The sequence below is a fragment of the Herpailurus yagouaroundi genome, unplaced genomic scaffold (genome assembly GCF_014898765.1).
Source record: "Herpailurus yagouaroundi ecotype Mexico unplaced genomic scaffold, PumYag 139, whole genome shotgun sequence".
Classification (NCBI taxonomy): Eukaryota; Metazoa; Chordata; class Mammalia; order Carnivora; family Felidae; genus Herpailurus; species Herpailurus yagouaroundi.
The window spans coordinates 8,133,392-8,139,385 of record NW_024412394.1 but is presented as its reverse complement, the minus strand read 5'-3'; the positions used below and the strand labels follow the sequence as shown (position 1 = coordinate 8,139,385).

Below are 5,994 nucleotides of genomic sequence, written 5' to 3'. Positions count from 1 at the left end.
CCCGCCGCGCCGCCGCCGCCTGCGCCGCGCCCTCCTCGCGGGCTGGGGGCTCCGTCCCGGGCTCCGGCCGCGCTGTCCGGTCCGCAGGGGCGGCCGGCTCTGGACTCCGAGGGGCTGCGACTGAGCCCGGGCTGCGAGTGGCTGCGAGCGGGCGGCGCGCGGGCGGGGCGGGAGGGGGCGGGAGACGCGGGGTGGAGGGGGAAGGAGGGAGCGCGCGGAGAGCCGAGGAGGAGGGAGCGAGCGAGCGGCGGAGGGAGGGGAGACCAACTTCTAGCGCTACCATAATTCGCCTAAAGCAGGTGCAGCCGCTTTCACCCGGCCAGGCCGCCCGGCGGGGCGAGAGAACACCACGTGGAGCGAACTTTAGGGGAAGGAAAGTGGGGACTTGGGGAGAAGACACGGGACTGCGGACCTGAGAAAGCCGGGAGGTGGAGAGACCCTAGGGATCCTCTCTGCCCTCTCGAATCCTGTGGCGCGCTTGGCAAACCCCAGCTTTTCCCTGGAGTCTGGAGGTACGGCCGAGCCCTGCTCCCACACGGTTCATTGGTTCCCAGCGGGCTGCGCTGGGCGCGGGGAGTGGCCCGGGGCTCGGAGCCCGGGGCCGGTATCGGCCCGGGTTCTTCCTGGCCTCCCCCCTGCTCGCCACTGCGTGGGGGCTGGAGGTGAGCTTTCTGACCCGGGGGTGGGGGAGGCGAGGAGGCTCCTTCTGGGCTTTGTAACGCTCACCCCCGGCCAGCGCTGACTCCCTTTCCGGAAGGGGAATTTCCCAGAAAGTGCTCTGCGAACCGGTGAAGAAGGGGCCCAAAGCCGGATACACGCGGGAGAAGCGAGGTGCAAAGTCGAGGCAGTTATCCGGGCAAATTAGATTACAAACAAAGCTCAGCGCAGAGCCTTTGCCTGGGGGGCTGGAAGGGTGGGGTGGGGGGCTGGAGAGAGAGTGGTGGAGGCAGTGGCGTCTGTTGGGTTTCGGTGGGGGCAGGGATGGGGTGGGGGGAGCCCAGATGGGGAAAGGCCCAGATTCCAACGCAGAAGGGTTTGCTGGTAGCAGCCGCTCTGCTCAGAGACCCGTGGAAATCTGAATAAATCTTCCACCCCCCAAACATCTCCTGTCTGTCTCCGTGTTGCGCGTGGGGAGAGGTGAAGGACGCCCCCAGAGATCTTCAAGGAGTGCCCCTGAGCAAGGGAGGGAGGGCGGGCCTTGCTGCGGGAGGAGGGCAGGAAGACGGTGGTTCTTGAAGACTCTCCTGGTACAAATCACAGGAGGCAGGTGGAGATAGGGCAGGCACATTGAGGCCCCTGTGGAATGTGAGCTGGGGGTCCTCAGGGTGAGTCAGTCCTGTGGCCTGGGGAGAGAAGGATTTCTCGGAGGAGAAAGTCTTTCCAATGGGGCTTGGAAGAAAAGGATGTCAGGAGAGGAGGCTCCCTTTTGGGTTGTTCATCAATTATTCCATCCCTCTTCTGTTGGGTACAAATAGTCAGAAGTAGTTGTAAGTTAGTGGTGCCTGTCCAGGTCCAGAATCCTATGTATTTGCCTTGCTGTGTGGGCGTGATGGGCATATTTAGGTCCAGCTGGAACCATCCGGGTATCTAGGTGTGAGATTGTTGGAAGGAGTGTTCTAAGGGTCATTCATATGGGCGCCACGGTGTCCTTCCCAGCGCAGCCATGGCAGTAGCAATAACCACAGCAAATGTTCGAGTCCTGCCACAGGCCAGGCAGAAGACACGTGTCATCTTCTCAATAACCTGATGAGGTGGATAGTGCCGTCATGCCCATTTTACAGAGGAGAAAGCTGAGGCACGGAAAGATGAAGTCATCTGCCCAGGCTTATAGAGCTGGTAAGTGGTGAAGCAGGATTCCAACCGGAGCCGCTTCCATGAGGACAGGGAAGAACCTCACGGAGGCTTCTAGAGCAGTACTGCTGGAGTCTTACCTCAGGAGGAGTGCGGTTGCAGAGGAAGGAAGCTCTTGATAACGTGATCCAATTTATCTTCCATGGGGAGGCAGCTCTGGTGGGAGTCAGGGTGGGTGGACAGGTCTGGGCCAGGCCTGGGGCTGGCAGGCCCTCGTGTAAGCCCAGCTGGGCAGTGGCCGTGCCCCTCAGGCCTCCTTCCCATCATTTTTGCAGAGGCTTGGGGTGGGGTGACATCTCAGGACTTTCAGTGGAAAAGAAGGGATTTTTGCAGAGGGGAGGTGGGGTGGGCTTCTCCACCTCTTTTCTGGCTCTCAGCCCCAACAAGTCCTTTTCACATGGCTTTCTTGCAGCAGCCCTCCGTCCCTCCCACACGGGCTCCCTTGCCCCAGTAGAGTTCCCTGGGTTGTTTTGGCTTTCATTTCAGGTTACCGGTCATCTCCAGGCCAACTCAGTTTCCAGCACCCTGTGAGTCACATTAGGGACACGAGAGAGGCAAAGATCCTGTCTTATCCTCCCCTAAAGGGCATTTTGGTGAGGAAGGCGAGGCCTCACCAGAAAAAGGTACAGAATTAACACCGTGAAATCAAAGCAGCCAGTTCAAAGCTTTTCCTTCTGGTACAAGAGCTCTGAGAAAAGGTTCAAAAGAGTAGCCCTTGGGGGCGCCTGGGTGGCTCAGTCGGTTAAGCAGCTGACCTCGGCTCAGGTCATGATCTCACGGTTCGGTTCATGGGTTCAAGCCCTGCGTCGGGCTCTGTGCTCACAGCTCAGAGCCTGGAGCTGGCTTCAGATTGGGCTGGTGTGAGGCGGCCTTGGGTTGAACTTCAGCCTCTGTCTTTGCCAGCAGTGTAACCCGGGCAAGTTACGTGATGTCTGGGCCTTAGTTTCCTCATCCACAACACTGAGAGAATGGCTCCTTAGATGGTTGGCAGGAGAGGGCATGGGCAAATCATCCAGCTTTCCACAAATGCTCCCTTTCCCTTTTGTAAATCCCATTTTCCTCACCTACAAATGCAGAATTCTGACCTCACAAAAATGCACATCATGCATACAACAGCCGTTGACCCTTACTAGCTGCTGGCTGCATGCCAGCCACTTGACTCACATGCTTTTGAGCTCTATCACCCCAGACATGGTGGCTCTTCTCATTTTATAAGTGAGGGACTTGAGGTTCAGAGAGGTCAAGCAACTTGCCCCATGCCACACAGCTGGGAGGTATTGCAGCAGGGGTGGGCTCCCAGATCTTCCTGCTCCCAAGCAGAAGCTCCTCCCCCGGGGTCCACTGCCTCCCTGTTGTGGGGATGAAGTGGACTAGTGGGTGAGCTCATTCCTCATACCAGCCTGACGCTCCTGCGTGGTGGTAGGTGTGTGTCCAAAAATAGTATTCTCGTTAATCCCACGGTCCCAACACATCTAGGCCCAGATACTTTATGTTTCCGTTCATCTGACCGACTGGGTCTTAACTTTTTTTCCCTCAGCCTTATTGCGGAATTAAACTTTCCAGCCTAACACGGCAACTCCAGTCCTAAAATGCAGACATGTTCACCAGAAGACGTACACAAGGATGTGCCCAGCAGCACTGCAATAAGTAGACGTATCAGGGTATTCTCATACACGGGCGAGTACTTGGCAAGGAGAATGAATAAGCCGTCGCCACGCACAGCACCGTGGAGGAATCTCACGCACAGAATGTTGTGCATAAGAACAAGACAAGCCGTAAGAGAAAGCAGCCAGTGTGAATCCATTTATCTGAAATTCAAAAACTGGTCGGATTGATAACATTAGAACTCAGGAGAGAGGGGACATGACTGGGAGAGCGTACAAAGGGGTTCCGGGGTGGGGGGGGGGAATCTGGGCATGGGCATGTTCTGAGTTTGTTTTTTTTTAATGTTTATTTATTTATTTAGAGAGACAGAGAGAGAGCGCGAGTGGGGAGGGACAGAGAGAGGGAGACACAGAATCCGAAGCTGGCTCCAGGCTCTGAGCTGTCAGCACAGAGCCCATCGCGGGGCTCAAACCCACACACCGTGAGATCATGACCTGAGCCGAAATCAAGACTCCACTGACCGAGCCACCCAGATGCCCCTGTTTGGGGTTTTTTGAATTTGGGAGTTGGTGGCACGGTTCTGCTCACTGTGTGAAAATTACTTGAGCTGATGTGTCCTGATTTGCGTGCCTTTCTTCATGCTTCAACTAAAAAGCTTCAGCGTTGTTGCTGATAGAATTGAGGACCTCTCCATATCCCTTTTAGTCTCTCTCTATCCTTCCCTTGCTAGAGGTAGCCACTTCCTTGCAGTTGGAGGGAGCCCTCCCAAATTAAGTTTTATACTATTCATCATTTAGTGTCGCTTGGGTATCATGAAATTTTAAATAGAAGGTATCTTTCTGCTCCTTGCTTTTACTTTTTGTTCTTGGTGTTTATTACTGAACTCCATGCTGGGGAGATTAATTTAGGTTTGCTACATGTATCTCTAGGTCAATCATTGAAAAGGCTGGTGGAGAGCATTCCACTCTAGCAGGTGCCCTGGTTTCCTTGCCCAGCCTCCCAGTGATGGACAGTTGAGTTGTTTCCAACCTTTGGCCATTGTGGTCACACTGCAGTGGACTTCCTTCTGTGTCCACCTCCCCTCCCCCATCCCACCCCCCGGGGGCCTTCTGTTTCTCTCTCCTCCTTTGCCTCCTGCTCAATCAAGTTGTTCCCCTTTCCGCCTGTGGTTCCTCCACTCTGGAATCTTCTCCCCTCCTCATTTCCCAGCTGCTCCTCCCACCCTGCTTCCCAGTCTTTCTGACTCAGAAAGACCCTGGGTCTGTGCTCGGTGGAGGTGGGGGAGGGATGGGAGGGGGCAGCCTTTTCCTTTGCCACAAAGGCCTCTGTTCCGCAAGATAAATGATGATTTAAACAAAGAAATATTTCATTAAGGGTTGATATCTTAATGAACTGTGCCAGGAACCCTCAAGACACTCTCTAGACACACACACACACACACACACACACACACACACACACACACACACACCCCTTAAGGGAGGCTCCTAGCCCTGGGGAGGGGGGGGGGGGAAGCTTTATCAGTTTACCATATTGCCCTGAGTAGAGGACCATGCACTGTGTGGGGAACCATCCCAAGGGGCTATGAGGTGGAGGGCACTTAGGACTGGGGGCGGAACCCAGTTGCCCTGCTTGGTGCTAGGCTGGCCTCGTGCCTGGGCCCTGGGAGATATTTGCAGGGCCCCCTGCAGTCACTTTTAGGGACTCAGAGACTTGGGCCTTGTCCATAGGGTGGCGGGCATGGGACTCTAGGCTAATTGGTGGAAAATCAGTCATTAAGGACCAGGAAATGAACAATAACTTGACAAGCAGTGGACAATTTTCCATCAATTAGAACACAGTGTCTTTGGGTCAAATGAGACTTCTCTGTGGAGAGATTTCCCTGGAGGGATAGAGGAGGACACACACCAGGAGCACACCCATTGCCCTTCCCCTCCCCTGTGCATGGCACCCTGCCATTCACGGAAGAAGGGGTGTGCCTGGCGACAAGGCAAGGAGCAGGCTCAGAGGACAGAACCCCTTCTCCCTTCATCCCCTTTGGGAGCTGCCCCATGATTTCCTTCCTTGTGAAGATGCTTGGATTTTAATCCCAATTCTGTCACTTTCTAGCCTGAAATCCCAAAGCGGAGGGGCCGGTGGGGGGTTACTGGGTTTTTTCAGCTGCTGAATGGAGAGACACATGATCAGGCAGAGAGGTGGGGAGGCATGGTGTAAGTCACGTGGGCTTCTCAGTCTCAGCACTGGGTAGATTGGAGCTGGGTTGTTATTCCTTGATTACCTGTCCGGCTTGCACCTCCTTCCCTCTCCCCTTCCGCGCTCCTGTTACAATGCCTTGTTGGCTAACTTTTATTCAGTAAGCACCTAAGAACTTGTAACACATTCTGTTGTTTGTTAACTGTTTAATCATTTATGCCTCATCTCTCCAACTACATAACAAACTGAGGTCAGCGGCTTACAATTGTAGTCATTTTGGAATTTCCTGTTGCACCCAGCACAGTGTGTTTTGCATAGTACGTGCACAGTAAATGCTTGTTGATT

At 54.7% G+C, this 5,994-nt stretch overlaps 1 protein-coding gene and 1 long non-coding RNA gene across 3 annotated transcripts in view; one reads left to right on the top strand and one right to left on the bottom strand.

Annotated features, from left to right (window-relative positions):
- The window catches only part of FOXP4 (forkhead box P4), a 50,039-nt gene extending 49,702 nt beyond the window's left edge, over positions 1–337 (bottom strand). Inside the window, exon 1 of one of the 2 annotated variants that reach the window (XM_040473449.1) lies at positions 316–337. The gene's annotated coding sequence lies outside the window, so the exon portion shown is untranslated. The remainder of the gene's footprint in view (positions 1–315) is intronic. The other variant, XM_040473447.1, reaches the window with a different exon arrangement.
- A 641-nt stretch (positions 338–978) lies between these two features.
- LOC121029432 (uncharacterized) lies at positions 979–3,724 on the top strand. Its single transcript, XR_005789726.1, has 3 exons — positions 979–1,836; positions 2,338–2,474; positions 3,389–3,724. It is a non-coding gene; the product is annotated as an uncharacterized LOC121029432 (long non-coding RNA).
- Positions 3,725–5,994: the final 2,270 nt, after the last annotated feature.